The following is a 15,826-nucleotide window of genomic DNA, read 5'->3' on the forward strand; positions in this document are numbered from 1 at the left end:
TAAGTAATGCATTTGTGTTTTTTATTACATTTGCAAAATGTCTAAACCTGTTTTTGCATTGTCATTATGGAGTATTGTGTGTGTGTGTGTGTGTGTGTGTGTGTAGATGAGGAAAATATGTATTTAATCCATTTTAGAATAAGGCATAACATAAAATGTGAAGATGTCTCAGTTTCTGAATGCACTGTATGTTAAAGGTTAGGGTTCAGAAGCTATTTATTAAATTTAACATTTTATTTAACTAGGCAAGTCGGTTAAGAAAACAATCTTATTTACAATGACGGCCTACCGGGGAACTGCCTTGTACCCTGTCAGCTCTGGGATTCGAGCCAGAAACCTTTTGGTTACTGGCCCAACTCTCTAACCACTAGGCTACCTGCCACCCCATTAAAGAAGTATATTTGGGAGTGTTTGCATCTCATGTAGAAGTTACCTGAAGTTGGGAAAGGGAATGTAACAAGTGATATTTAGACTTTCCTGCCACTGATATCAATGGGCCATACGCCCTCTGGTGGTTGTACGATGAATTGCCAACAGTGCATTGTTGATGAACAGGCTACTAGTTAGGATCTACCAGCTCAATAACCATGAACAAATGACTATTTAATAATTAATTAATCCTACTGATGGATATTTCTTTGATATGCCTGAGGATAGTTACATCTTAAAACATTTTATAGATAGCTTTATTCATGACCAGCATTGTTCTTAATGACCTGCATTGTTCTTAATGACCTGCAACAACTGAGGGTAGATTATTCATTAATGTCATGTCCACCACCACCTTTGTCTAGGCTTTATCACGTCCTTTTGAACTATAATGGCTTAATGGTCCACGTGTCACTCTGACCTCGTTTGCCCTCATCTTCTGTTTGTGATAGCTTAATCATTAAATGCACCATTAACCATTTTTCTCCTGATATTTCCCAGGCTCTCCATGTGCACGTGTTATGATTGGCACGTGTGTCCTTGTCCCCGGAAATGCCGGTGAGTCACCACGGGGAGTGCACGGGTCACCTGCTGACGGTAACGGTAGAGTGAGTCATCACTTCAGCACTCACTGCAAGCAGAGACCGACAGAGATATAATCGGAACGCGGGAGCACCCCCTGCTGCTCAGAGGCTGAACAATTTACACAAGATTCATGAATAATAGTTTAGGACTGTTTTTGTTAATCATTTATGGAAAGGCTTAAAATAAAGGTTAAAATCTGGGCATGTGACACGATTAAATTAAACACAGCGCCCTAATAACAGTATAGTAGTAGTGAGGCACTGGACCTCTACAGGCTTCGAAATGCGTGAAGCAGTAATAAAGTCATAAAGTTAGTGGTTTATTTAAACTACAAGGACCAGTTCCATAAAACTATAATGTATCCCAACTAGGGTTGCACATTTTGGGGAGTATTCAGAGGTGGAAACTTTCTGTGTGAATTAACGGGAATATATGCAAATTAATACAATTTAAAAGTAAAAGTTTTTTGCATTGGATATATTTACCATATCATATGGTATGGATATCATATGGAGACATTTTACCTTATAAGTAGACATAATTGCAAATGATTAAATCCTTAAAATATAAATTTAAACGATTTAGTTACGAATTGAACTTTGAGTTGACTCTTCACATGGGATGATTTCACTGAACAACAAAATAAATGGAATATTGAATGATCCCCAATGATCCATCGCATCTCCCAAAAACATTTTCAACATACATTACATCTGTAAAAATATAGTCTAGAAACTAAAGCTTTGGTTGTCTTCCTCTCAGGCTTTCATGTCTTCTCACTGACCTCAATGTCCACCACTTGAACATCAGACTCTGAGGCCTTATCTTCATTGTCACTTTCCAACCTTGTTGAGAATGGCTCGTTTTCAGGCTAAAAAAAGCCTACATTTTCCCGGATGGCCACCAATTTTTCAACCCTTGTATTGGTCAGCCTGTTGCGTGCTTTGTGTGTGTGTGTGTGTGTGTTCCAAAACAAGGACCAGTTGCGCTCTGAGGCAGCTGATGTTGGTGGGATTTGGAGGATGATGGAGGCAACAGGGGAAAAGAGCATCAGATCCACCAGGTGGCTGATGAGATATGCCGTACTGCATCTCCATCCCAAAGTCTTTGCTTGGAAGTGAAACCAAATAAAGGACTGAAATGACCAAGTCTCTCTATATGGCATCTCCCCTTTAATTCCCATTGACATAACAGTGTATGAATATAGACCACCACTTTAATCCCCATTGACATAGCAGTGTGTGAATATAGATCACCTACCCTTTAATATAGCAGTGTGTGCATATAGACCACCTCCCCTTTAATTCCCATTGACATAGCAGTGTATTAATATAGACCACTTTAATCCCCATTGACATAGCAGTGTGTGCATATAGATCACCTCCCCTTTAGTCCCTTTATAGTTCCATATACATTTAGTTGCATTTTGTATTATACCACATAAAATGCCAACAGCAGAACCCAAGCTGAACTCAACCTAATGGGAACAGGTCTGCTGCACAGCAAATTACCATATGCCTCAACAGGACTAGGAGTTTTTCCTGATGTAAATTACCATGAGTACAAATAGGACTTGAAGTTTGTCCTGAGGTAAATGTGGAGACCACAATGTAGAGACCGGTGTGTGTTGTCCCTTTTGTCTGTGCTCTTGTAGATTACTGGTTGAGGAGTAGAGATTATATAGTTCATTATTTCTTGCCCACCAACAGTCGGCCACCCATCAGAGATGATTGCTATACAGTCTGCTTTCTCTATGATTTGCTTGACCTTCACTTGAACTCTGTTGAACTCTGCATCTATCAAATGAGCAGATAAAGCATGTCTGGTTGGAGGGGTGTATCCTGGGCGAAGAACATTCAGAACTTCCAATACACAGCTCGAGCAAGACATTCATTGGCTGACTACGTTCCGCCATTGAGTCAAAAACGCTTCTGATTCCAGGAGGACCATGAGCTGTTGCTATCGATAAGGTGATCGATACATCATTTTCACCTCGAATATAAGTAGAGGGATTTTTGTCAGAGGTTGCTTGTTGTGAGTGCTGAGGAAACTTTATGCACTTGGCCAGATGATTCTGCATCTTTGTTGCATTATTCACATATTATTTGGCACAGTATTTGCAAATGTACACAGATTTTCCTTCTACATTAGCTGTAGTGAAATGTCTCCACACATCAGATAGTGCCCGTGGCATTTTCCTGTAAAGATAAAAATAAATAAAAAATGTTTAAAAAAAAAAAAAATACAATTTCAAAGAACAGATAAATAGTTAATCAGTTGTATCTTACAAATGAGTTGTTTAATCTGTTTTAAAATTAAACATGTATGGAAACAGGTGAATTAACACTCAGTTAGCAGGCTCAAGCAATCTAAAACCCACATGGAAGCAAAAACTTACTAGCAGAAATTGTTAACAAGTTAGAAATTATTTAAACACTTTGCTGTAGGCTACTATTTACTAGTTAACAAAAAATCATGAATGTCATATAAAATATAGTCACCCCACCCAGTATTGTAATCAAAACTTACCAGAAAGCAGAAAGCATGTAGTCCTTGGCTTAGACAGTGTAGTGGTGTGGGCTCAAAAGCATCTCATTAGTGTGTAAGATCTTGAGAATCAGCTGTACATGTGATGGAAGAATGCACTGTGCATGCAGAGGGTTGCAATTCCATTGAATTGGGGATATTTTAACCAAAATATGCCACAAGACCTAGAATTGCCTTATCTATCCCACAAAAAAAGGTTCACTGTTAAACACATTTTTTTTTCATGAATTTAAGCCAAATTCACCAAATTCATGGGCTTAACTTCCCATGGAAAATTTCCGGAAAGTTTCCAACCCTTTGCAACCCTAATCCCAACATATCCTATGGCTTTCATTTTTCTGAAATGGACAATCTGCAGTTGCTACATACCTTTTTTTATGCTTAAATTAATGACATGTACCCGTTGATTCTTGAAGAATATAACAAATGCCTCATGTGCTTAGTTTAACTGTAGCACCCCATCAGAATCCGAAATATAATATTGTTTAACTCCATTGTTTGTTCACAAAGTAAATGTAAACCAACACAAAAATTAACAGGTATATTATTTTCTCTCATGAATGGTCAGTCCTTGCGTCCATAGCTCTGCCTATGTATTTGAGAGTGGTTACATTTCGCCAACCCAATCACTCAGTGCCACGATCGTCTGAATGAATGAACCAAGGCGCAGCGTACTTAGAGTTCCACATGTTTAATAGATATGCAACTCACCAAAAACAATACAGAAGGAAACGTGACGTTCTGGGCTGCTCACAGGCAGCTTCACAAAAACAACATCCCACCAAAAACAATACAGACGCAAACAAAATGTGACGTTCTGGGCTGCTCACAGGCAGCTTCACAAAAACAACATCCCACCAAAAACAATACAGACGCAAACAAAATGTGACGTTCTGGGCTGCTCACAGGCAGCTTCACAAAAACAAGATCCCACCAAAAACCATACAGACGCAAACAAAATGTGACGTTCTGGGCTGCTCACAGGCAGCTTCACAAAAACAACATCCCACCAAAAACAGGTGGGAAAAAGGCTGGCTAAATATGACCCCCAATCAGAGACAACAATAGACAGCTGCCTCTGATTGGGAACCATACCAGGCCTACAAAGAAATGGAAAAAATAGATTGCCCACCCTAGTCACACCCTGACCTAACCAAATAGAGAATTAAAAGGATCTCTACGGTCAGGGCGTGACACTCAGATTTTATCGATATGGGGCAGGGGTAAGCTATGGTATTGTTTCAACTGCTGATTGCTGCTTTAACAAAAAGGTCCTGATCAAGTATAGTGTTACATACACACAGTGTTTATAATTAGCCTAATTGTAATTCGTAACATATCATACAGAATGGGATATGGACCTCCACAAATTAATACATACCATATGAAGCGTAACATATCATACTAAATGGAGTCTCTCGGATATACTGAATAATATGAAATGCTCTGAGAACAGTTTGCAGCCCAGTGCCATTGTGAATCCGTCCTGCCTCTTTAAAAATGCATGCTCGCTGTAGGCTTCTTTCCCTTAATGAGGTGTGTGTCTGAAATATTTGATAGCCTCTTCATCATTTGAAAAACAAATACGTTTATTGTCATCAATATTTTATGCAGGAAATGAATATATGTAAAACACATAGATGAATTAGTCTGTTTTGATCAATTGTTTCTGTCTAATGCACTCTGAGTACTTCCGCAGTATAACTAACTCCCTGCAGGCTAAACTCGCACATTTCATTCGCTGGTGCTGCAGAGCAAAACCATTTAATTTTTAAAGCATGTTTTAGCATCTTTAAAGCCAGACTCCATACAGTCCAAATGTAAATGATCAGTTTACTCATACTGGGGGAAAATATGAATATACTGTAAAATTGTTGCTCTAAAAGGGGAAATAAAATATACACAAAGAGACTATAGTGAGATGATTATACACACTTACATTATTAGGATAAATTATGTAGAGATGTCAATGCTTTTCAACGTTGGCTTATTTTGTCTATTGTCTGGCTTCCCTAGACATGCAATACATCCTTTCTAATGAAACCAAATAAAGGACCGAAATGACCAAGTCTCTTGACATGGCATCTCCCCTTTAATCTCCATTGACATAGCAGTGTATGAATATAGATCACCTCCCCTTTAATCTCCATTGACATAGCAGTGTATGAATAAAGATCACCTCCCCTTTAATCTCCATTGACATAGCAGTGTATGAATATAGATCACCTCCCCTTTAATCTCCATTGACATAGCAGTGTATGAATATAGATCACCTACCCTTTAATCCCCATTGACATAGCAGTGTGTGAATATAGATCACCTCCCCTTTAATCCCCATTGACATAGCAGTGTGTGAATATAGATCAGCTCCCCTTTAATCTCCATTGACATAGCAGTGTGTGAATATAGATCAGCTCCCCTTTAATCTCCATTGACATAGCAGTGTGTGAATATAGATCACCTCCCCTTTAAACCCATTATATCCTTTTTGATTCCATTTACATTTAGTTGCATATTGCTTTAAACCACATAAAATGTCAACAGCAGAACCCAAGCTGACATCAATTTACCTGTTAAGGATATGGCAGACATACGCCCCCTTTGGAGAGATTGGGTACCCCTAGTAAACTGGAAAAAAAATCTGTCAAAAATTGCTAATATATGCAAATAAATTATTGGATATTATTATTATAGAAAACACTCTAAAGATTCTAAAACCGTTGGAATTATGTCTGTAAGTATAGCAGAACTCACAGGGCAGGCATTCTTCCAAACTAGTTTTTGTGGCCATGAAAGTTGGAGCAACTTTGACGTCATGGCCCCCACCCTTCCCAACCAGTTATGATTCTGGGGACACTTTCTATCTCTTCCGCTAGATGTCCTCTTTCATTAGAGCTTTGAATCGTTCAAATCCCGCGAGAATTGACCCTATGGGAGTGAAATTAGTGCGTGCCACGAGAGAATAGGCTGTGCGTATGGGCGCGAATTGGTCCCAGCCATTCCTTTGTTCCAGCACTCAAGAGAAGAGCAGACGATGGCCGATTGAATTGAAGTTTGTTTTGCGTGTCTAAAACATCATAAAGCTTGCTTCTGCACTTAGTTTGACCTGTTTAGTCGACATATAATATGTAATTTTGAAGTTTTGATGCGCAACTTTTCCGGACCAGAGGACGTTTTGGGTGCATTTCAGCTGATGTTATTAGCAGTAGCTAATACAAAGACGCAAGACTTGAAACCAAACGATGTATTGGGTAAGTATGAAGCCTTCCAGAACATTCTGAACGAAGACCATCGAAGGTAAGGGAATATTTATGCTTAAATCTGTCTTTCTGTTGACTCCAACATTACGTGGAAATGTAGCTTGGAACTGAGCGCTGTCTCAGCATATGGAATAGTGTGCGATTTCTGTAACGTTAAAAATAAATCTAACACAGCGGTTGCATAAAGAAGCAGTGTATCTTTCTAACTATATGTAGAACATGTATATTTAGTCAAAGTTTATGATGTCTATTTACGTTATCTTGCCGCGCTACATAGATTTCCTGCGGGCATTTTTGAGTAATTTCTGAAGGTGAACTCACTGTAAATGGACATTTATGGATATAAATGGCATATTATTGAAAAAAAAAAAAATGTACTGTGTAATATGTCATATTACTGTCATCTGATGAAGATTTTCAAAAGGTTAGTGAGCGATTTATTTTTTAATCCTGCGTTTGTTGATTGCATGTTTTGGCTATTGAAATGAGCTGTGTCTGGTGGTGGTTTTACATATATATGTGCTATGTTTTCGCCGTAAAACATTTTAGAAATCTGACTTGCTGGCTAGATGAACAAGGTGTTTATCTTTCATTTGAGCTATTGGACTTGTTAATGTGTGGAGGTTAAATATTTTTAAGAATATTATTGCGTTCCATGCGCCACCGTTTCAGCTGAACGTGGGAGGGTTGATTCCCAATTGGGAACCAGTATCGTAGACAGGTTAATGGGAACAGGTCTGTTGCACAGCAAATTACCATATGCCTCAATAGGACTAGGAGTTTTTCCTGAGGTAAATTACCATATGTATAAATAGGACTTGGAGTTTGTCCTGAGGTAAATTCCACATGTATCAATAGGACTATGAGTTTGTCCTGAGGTGAATTGCCGTATGTATCAATAGGACTAGTAGTTTGGTCATGGAACCCTGCTGGCCTTATGAATTTGGGCTGGTGAAAACATAAAAAAATAAAAATATATGGACTTCCTGACCGGCCGCCCCCATATGGTAAGGGTAGGCAACAACACATCTGCCACGCTGATCCTCAACACTGGGGCCCCTCAGGGGTGCGTGCTTAGTCCCCTCCTATACTCCCTGTTCACCCATGACTGCGTGTCCAAACACGACTCCAACACCATCATTAAGTTTGCTGACGACACAACAATGATAGGCCTGATCACCGACAACAATGAGACAACCTATAGGGAGGTCAGAGACCTGGCAGTGTTGTGCCAGGACCACAACCTTTCCCCTCAATGTGAATAAGACAAAGGAGCTGATCGTGGAATACAGGAAAACGCCGGCCGAACAGGCCCCCGTTAAGATCGACGGGGCTGTAGTGGAGCAGGTTGAGAGTTTCAAGTTCCTTGGTGTCCACATCACCAACCAACTATCATGGTCCAAACACAGCAAGACAGTCGTGAAAAGGGCACAACAACAACTTTTCCCCCTCAGGAGCCTGAAAAGATTTGGCATGGGTCCCCAGATCCTCAAAAAGTTCTACAGCTGCACCATCGAGAGCATCCTGACTGGTTGCTTCACCGCCTGGTATGGCAACTGCTCGGCATCTGACTGTAAGGCGTTACGGAGGGTAGTGCGTACAGCCCAGTACATCACTGGGGCCAAGCTTCCTACCTTCCAGGACCTATATATTAGGCGGTTTCAAAGGAAGGCCCCAAAAATTGTCAAAGATGACGTTCACCCATGTCATAGACTGTTATCTCTGCTAGCGCACAGCAAGTGGTACCAGAGCGCTAAGTCTAGGACCAAAAGGCTCCTTAATAGCTTCTACCCCCAAGCTGTAAGACTGCTGAACAATGAATCAAATGGCCACCTGGACTATTTACATTGACACCCCCCTACCCCCTTTGTTTTTACACTTCTGCTGCTCGCTGTTTATTATCTATGTATAGTCACTTTACCCCTACCTACTGTACATGTACAAAATAACTCGACTAACCTGTACCTTCGACTAACCTGTACCCCCTATATATAGCCCCGTTAATTTTATTGTGTTACTTTTAATTTTAATTCTACCTTTTTTTATTTTTTTATTTTTTTTAGTAACTCTTTCTTGAACTGCATTGTTGGTTAAGGGCTTGAAAGTAAGCATTTCACGGTAAGGTTTAAACCTGTTGTATTCAGCGCGTGTGACAAATACTGCTTTATTTTATTTGAGATATATAATACCTTTTGAATATGAAAAAAATATTATTTAAAAAAAGCATCACAAGATTATAATGCAAACAACTATTTTTATCTCAGGAAAGAGAAAAAACCCCGAAATAAACTCATGTTTTTCAAAATGTCCCATTTTCAGGACCCTGTCTTAAAAATCCAAATAACTTCACAGATCTTCATTGTAAAGGGTTTAAGCACTGTTTCCCATGCTTGTTCAATGAACCATAAACAATTAATGAACATGCTCATCTACGTGCCTTAGGCATGCTGCAAGGAGGCATGAGGACTGCAGATGTGGCCAGGTCAATAAATTGCAATGTTCGTACTGTGAGACGCCTAAGACAGCGCTACAGGGAGACAGGACGGACAGCTGATCGTGCATCTGCACAGAATTGGTACATCCGAACATCACACCTGCAGGACAGGTACAGGATGGCAACAACAACTGCCCAAGTTACACCAGGAATGCAAAATCCCTCCATCAGTGCTCAGACTGTTCGCAATAGGCTGAGAGAGGCTGGACTGAGGGCTTGTAAAGGCCTGTTGTAAGGCAGGTCCTCACCAGACATCACCGGCAACAACGTCGCCTATGGGAACAAACCCACTGTCACTGGACAGGACTGGCAAAAAGTGTGATGGTGATGGTCGAATTCGCGTTTATCGTCAAAGGAATGAGTGTTACACTGTGGCCTGTACTCTGGAGTGGGATCGATTTGGAGGTGGAGGGTCCGTCATGGTCTGGGGCGGTGTGTCACAGCATCATCGGACTGAGCTTGTTGTCATTGCAGGCTAATCTCAATGCTGTGCTTTACAGGGAAGACATCCTTCCTCATGTGGTACTCTTCCTGCAGGCTCTTCCTGACATGATCCTCCGGCATGACAATGCCACCAGCCATACTGCTCGCTCTGTGCGTGATTTCCTGCAATGTCAGTGTCAGTGTCATGCTGGAGTGTCAGTGTTCTGTCATGGCCAGCAAAGAGCCCTGATCTCAATCCCATTGAGCACGCATGGGACCTGTTGGATCGAAGGGTGAGGTTTAGGGCCATTCCCCCAGGAACTTGCAGGTGCCTTGGTAGAAGAGTGGGGTGACATCTCACAGCAAGAACTGGCAAATCTGGTGCAGTCTGTGAGGAGGAGATGCACTGCAGTATTTAATGCTGCTGGTGGACACACCAGATACTGAATGTTACTTTTGATTTTGACCCCCCCCCCCTTTGTTCAGGGACACATTCTTCCATTTCTGTTAGTCACATGTCTGTGGAACTTGTTGAATCTTATGTTCATACAAATATTTACACATGTTAAGTCTGCTGAAAATAAACACAGTTGACAGTGAGAGGACGTTTCTTTTTTTGCTGAGTTTATATGTTTTTTAAGCTTATCTTGTCTTTTCATGTCCTAAAAAAGCAAAATCATAAGTGGCAGAATAATTTACGATATGCAACTTGTCTTGTGTCCTTTAGATGGCGGTAGCAGCACATGAGAATGAATGAGTGTTCCAGTGAAACACAGGAGCAAGGATGAGGGATTCCATTACCACTGGCAGCACTGTGGACAGTGCCAATCTGGTGAGTCATACTCACCATTGTATTCACAGCGATGTTAGCATTCAGCAGTCAAGCCTGCCTGGAAGTAAATGATCACCCATTTAGATTAGGCTGTAACATAAGGCCTGTTGATGGTTCAGTGAAGTGTCCACAGTTTATACCTTGTGGAATATCAGTTGAAGAAAAAATATTCTGTAGGAGTAGATTACTGTTGTCGCCTATGCACCTGTTATCCAGACTAGTAAACAAGGATATTCATTTGTTGTTGTTTGTAGAATTATTAACCATAACCAAAAACATTTCTTGAAAATGAACAGAAAAGAAAGCAAAAAATGATTTGTTTTAAATCATTACCCTATAAATAATTTAACAGGAACAATTTTCAGCTGCATTTTCCCCATGTGTCCATGCTTGGAGAAGTAGACAATGCTGACGGTAAATTATTGTCTCAGGCACACTGCCTGTCTGTCTCTCTCGCTGTCTCTCTCGCTGTCTCTCTCGCTGTCTCTCTCTCTCTCTCTCTCTCTCTCCCTCTCTCTCTCTCTCTCTCTCTCTCTCTCTCTCTCTCTCTCTCTCGCTGTCTCTCTCTCTCTCTCTCTCGCTGTCTCTCTCGCTGTCTCTCTCTCTCTCTCCCTCTCTCTCTCTCTCTCTCTCTCTCTCTCTCTCTCTCTCTCTCGCTGTCTCTCTCTGTCTCTCTCTCTCTCTCTCTCTCTCTCGCTGTCTCTCTCTCTCTCGCTGTCTCTCTCTCTCTCTCTCGCTGTCTCTCTCTCTCTCTCTCGCTGTCTCTCTCTCTCTCTCTCTCTCTCTCTCTCGCTGTCTCTCTCGCTGTCTCTCTCGCTGTCTCTCTCTCTCTCTCTCGCTGCCTCTCTCTCTCTCTCTCTCGCTGTCTCTCTCTCTCTCTCTCTCTCGCTCTCTCTCTCTCTCTCTCTCTCTCTCTCTCTCTCTCTCTCTCTCTCTCGCTGTCTCTCTCTCTCTTCTCTCTGTCTCTCTGTCTCTCTCTCTCTCTCTCACTGTCTCTCTCTCTCTCTCGCTGTCTCTCTCTCTCTCTCTCTCGCTGTCTCTCTCTCTCTCTCGCTGTCTCTCTCACTGTCTCTCTCTCTCTCGCTGTCTCTCGCTGTCTCTCCCTCTCTCTCTCGCTGTCTCTCTGTCTCTCTCTGTCTCTCTCTCTCTTATTAGTCACATGCGCCGAATTCAACAGTGAAATGCTTAGTGTCGAGCCTCTAACCAACAATGCAGTAGCAGCAGTGTAATCGAGGGGGGGGGGGGGGGGGGGTTGTGGAATACAAATATTCTGTGTAGCCATTTGATTAGATGTTCAGGATTCTTATTGCTTGGGGGTAGAAGCTGTTTAGAAGCCACTTGGACCTAGACTTGGCACTCCGGTACAATTTTTAGGGCCTTCCTCTGACACAGCCTGGTGTAGAGGTCCTGGATGGCAGGAAGCTTGGCCCCAGTGATGTTCTGGGCCATATGCACTACCCTCTGTAGTGCCTTGCGGTCGCAGGCCGAGCAGTTGCCATAACAGGCAGTGATAAACCAGTGCTCTCGATCGTGCAGTTGTAGAACCTTTTGCAGATCTGAGGACCCATGCCAAATATTTTCAGTCTCCTGAGGGGGAATAGGTTTTGTCGTGCCCTATTAATGACTGTCTTGGTGTGTTTGTATGTTAGTTTGTTGGTAATGTGGACACCAAGGAACTTGAAGCTCTCAACCTGCTCAACTACAGCCCCATCAATGAAAATGGGGGCATGCGTGGTCCTCTTTTTCCTGTAGTCCACAATCATCTCCTTTGTCTTGATCACGTTGAATGAGAGGTTATTGTCCTGGCACAACACGGCCAGGTCTCTGACCTCCTCCCTATAGGTGATCTCATTGTGGTCGGTGATCAGGCCTATCACTATTGTGTCATCGGCAAACTTAATGATGGTGTTGGAGTCGTGTTTGGCCATGCGGTCATGGGTGAACAGGGAGTATAGGAGGGGACTAAGCACGCACCCCTGAGGGGCCCCAATGTTGAGGATCAGCATGGTGGATGTGTTGTTACCTACCCTTACAACCTGGGGGCGGCCCGTCAGGAAGTCCAGGATCCAGTTGGAGAGGGAAGTGTTTAGTCCTAGGGTTCTTAGCTTACTGATGAGTTTTGAGGGCGCTATGGTGTTGAACTCTGAGCTGTAGTCAATGAATAGCATTTTCACATAGGTGTTCCTTTTGTCCAGGTGGGAAAGGGCAGTGTGATGTGCAATAGAGATTGCATCATCTGTAGATCTGTTGGGGCGGTATGCAAATTGGAGTGGGTCTAGGGTTTCTGGGATAATGGTGTTGTGAGCCATAACCAGCCTTTCAAAGCACTTCATGGCTACAGACGTGACTGCTACTGGTCGGTAGTTATTTAGGTAAGTAGTGTTCTTAGTGTTCTTGGGCACAGGGACAATGGTGGTCTGCTTGAAACATGTTGGTATTACAGACTCGGACAGGGGTAGGTTGAAAATGTCAGTGAATACACTTGCCAGTTGGTCAGCGCATGCTCAGAGTACACTTCCTGGTAATCCGTCTGGCCCTGCGGCCTTGTGAATGTTGACCTGTTTAAAGGTCTTACATCGGCTGCGGAGAGCGTGATCACACAGTCTTCCGGAACAGCTGGGGCTCTCATGCATGTTTCAGTGTTATTTGCCTCGAAGCAAGCATAGAAGTAGTTTAGCTCGTCTGGTAGGCTTGTGTCACTGGGCAGCTCCTGGCTGTGCTTCCCTTTGTGGTCTGTAATGGTTTGCAAGCACTGGCACATTCGACAAGCGTCAGAGCCGGTGTAGTACGATTCGTTCTTAGCCCTGTATTGACACTTTGCCTATTTGATGGTTCGTCGGAGAAGATAGTGGGATTTCTTATAAGCTTCCTGGTTGGAGTCCCGCTCCTTGAAAGCGGCAGCTCTAGCCTTTAGCTCAGTGCGGATGTTGCCTGTAATCCATGGCTTCTGGTTGGGGTAGTGATAATGGCCTTTATTTGATAATGTGAATGATTAGATAGAATATTCCACCCTGAAACCATATGATTGTATGAAATTGATTAGAATCATGATGATTAGAATCATGAGATTATTCTAATGGTGTGTGTGGTTTTAGTCAGTAGAATTATACATCCGTGTGTGTAGGTTATGTCTGTTATAGTATCTTAAAAACAGACTGTCTGAGCAAGATTCGGTGCCAACCTTGGCTGGGGCCACTGAGAGTACTTCCCAGGGTCTCCCTATCTTGAGGAAGGATGGGGAGTAAGTCACGGATTCCCCTAATCTTTGTCTGCTGGGTAGCAGGACATTGTGTGCTAATGTTAGTGAATGTGTGTGCGTGAGAAGCCAGTATAAAATGAATTGTCTTGTACAACAGAGGAGCGCTCTCGTAAATAAACGTTCTGACTATCGTAGCTGGGCCTTCTCTGATTCATTTCAACCAGTTTCTCACCAATTCTGGGCTTCAGGCTGAGTAGTAAATTGAATTGCGTTTATGAACATTGAGAACATAATTCTCGTGACAGGTATGTACATGCGGACACTGTGGGGATGACGTCATCAATGCATTTATTGATGAAGCCAATGACTGATGTGGTGTACTCCTCAATGCCATCGGAGGAATCCCGGAACGTATTCCAGTCTGTGCTAGCAAAACAGTCCTGTAGCTTAGTATCTGCTTTATCTGACCACTTTTTTATAGGCCGAGTCACTGGTGCTTCCTGGTTTAATTTTTGCTTGTAAGCAGGAATCAGGAGAATGGAATTATGGTCAGATTTGCCAAATGGAGGGCGAGGGAGAGCTTTGTATGCGTCTCTGTTTGGAATAAAGGTGGTCCAGATTTCTGTGAGTATAAGAGAACTGATATTGTAGTCGAAAGCCTGAGAAAAATCCAATCAGGAAGTGACTCTTATTTTGAAACCCCTGTCTTTCTATGCATCCCTATTGCCCATTGAAAGGGATATCAACCAGATTCCTTTTTTCTATGGCTTCCCTAATGTGTCTACAGCCACTAGACATAGTTTCAGGCTTTCATTTTGGTGGTGGCTGTCAGAGTGATTTGTGCGTAATAGACAAAGGCGGCCATTGTTCCTCTCGCTCCTACTGAAAAGCCAATTGTCCCGGTTGATATATTATCGAATAGATATTTGAAAAACACCTTGAGGATTGTTTATAATAAACGTTTGCCATGTTTCTGTCGATATTATGGATTTAATTTGGAGTTGTCGTGACCGCAATTTCCGGTGGATTTCTCAACAAAACGTGGACAAGAAACGGAGGTATTTCGGCTATAAAAATAATCTTTATGGAACAAAAGGAACATTTGCTGTCTAACTGGGAGTCTCGTGAGTGAAAACATCCGAAGCTCATCAAAAGTAAACGATTTAATTTGATTGCTTTTCTAATTTTCGTGACCAAGCTTCCTGCTGCTAGCTGGACATAATGCTATGCTAGGCTATCGATAAACTTACACAAACGCTTGTCTTGCTTTGGCTGTAAAGCATAATTTCAAAATCTGAGATGACAGGGTGATTAACAAAAGGCTAAGCTGTGTTTCACTATATTTCTATATTTTCTAGTAATATTTTTTGACCGTTGCGCTGTGCTAATTAGTGTAGTTGATGACAATCCTCCCGGATCCGGGATGGGTAAGTTTTAACATGCTGATAGAAATTTGGTAAGGCGGAATTAAGTTTCCCCGCATTAAAGTCCCTCGGCTACTAGGAGCGCCAGCTCTGAGTGAGAGTTTTCCTTTTTGCTCATGGTGGAATTCAGTGCGGTCTTAGTGCCAGCATCAGTCTGTGGTGGTATGTTCAAAAAATACAGATGAAAACACTCTGGGTAGATAGTGTGGTCTACAGCTTATCATGAGATACTCTACCTCAAGCGAGCAAAATCTCAGGCCAGCAAAACCTCAAAACTTCCTTAGATATCATGCACCAGCTGTTATTTACAAAAGTACATAGTCTGTCGCCCCTTGTCTTACCAGACGCTGCTGTTCTGTTCTGCCGGGACAGTGTATAACCGGCCATCTGTATGTTGATAATTTTGTCGTTCAGGCACGACTCCATGAAGCATAAGATATTTCAATTGTGAATGTCTCGTTGGTAGTTTAATCTTCCGCGTAGGTTATCAATTTTATTTTCCAAAGATTGCACATTTGCTTTTATAATGGAAGGAAGTGGGGGTTTATTCAGTCGCCTATGAATTCTCAGAAGGCAGCCCGCCCGCCCTCTGGCCCGTTTTTCTCCTCCTTCTCTTCATGCAAATGACTGGGA

At 42.2% G+C, this 15,826-nt stretch overlaps 1 long non-coding RNA gene across 2 annotated transcripts in view; it reads left to right on the forward strand.

Annotated features, from left to right (window-relative positions):
* The first annotated feature begins 6,278 nt into the window (after nt 1–6,278).
* Nucleotides 6,279–15,826, forward strand: part of LOC149975616 (uncharacterized) — a 49,653-nt gene continuing 40,105 nt past the window's right edge. The window contains exons 1-2 of one of the 2 annotated variants that reach the window (XR_016488592.1): nt 6,279–6,858; nt 10,466–10,570. This is a non-coding gene — a long non-coding RNA (uncharacterized LOC149975616). The remainder of the gene's footprint in view (nt 6,859–10,465; nt 10,571–15,826) is intronic. The other variant, XR_016488593.1, reaches the window with a different exon arrangement.

Source organism: Oncorhynchus mykiss, chromosome 18 (genome assembly GCF_057628025.1).
Source record: "Oncorhynchus mykiss isolate SJ-2025 chromosome 18, ASM5762802v1, whole genome shotgun sequence".
In the NCBI taxonomy this organism is placed as follows: Eukaryota; Metazoa; Chordata; class Actinopteri; order Salmoniformes; family Salmonidae; genus Oncorhynchus; species Oncorhynchus mykiss.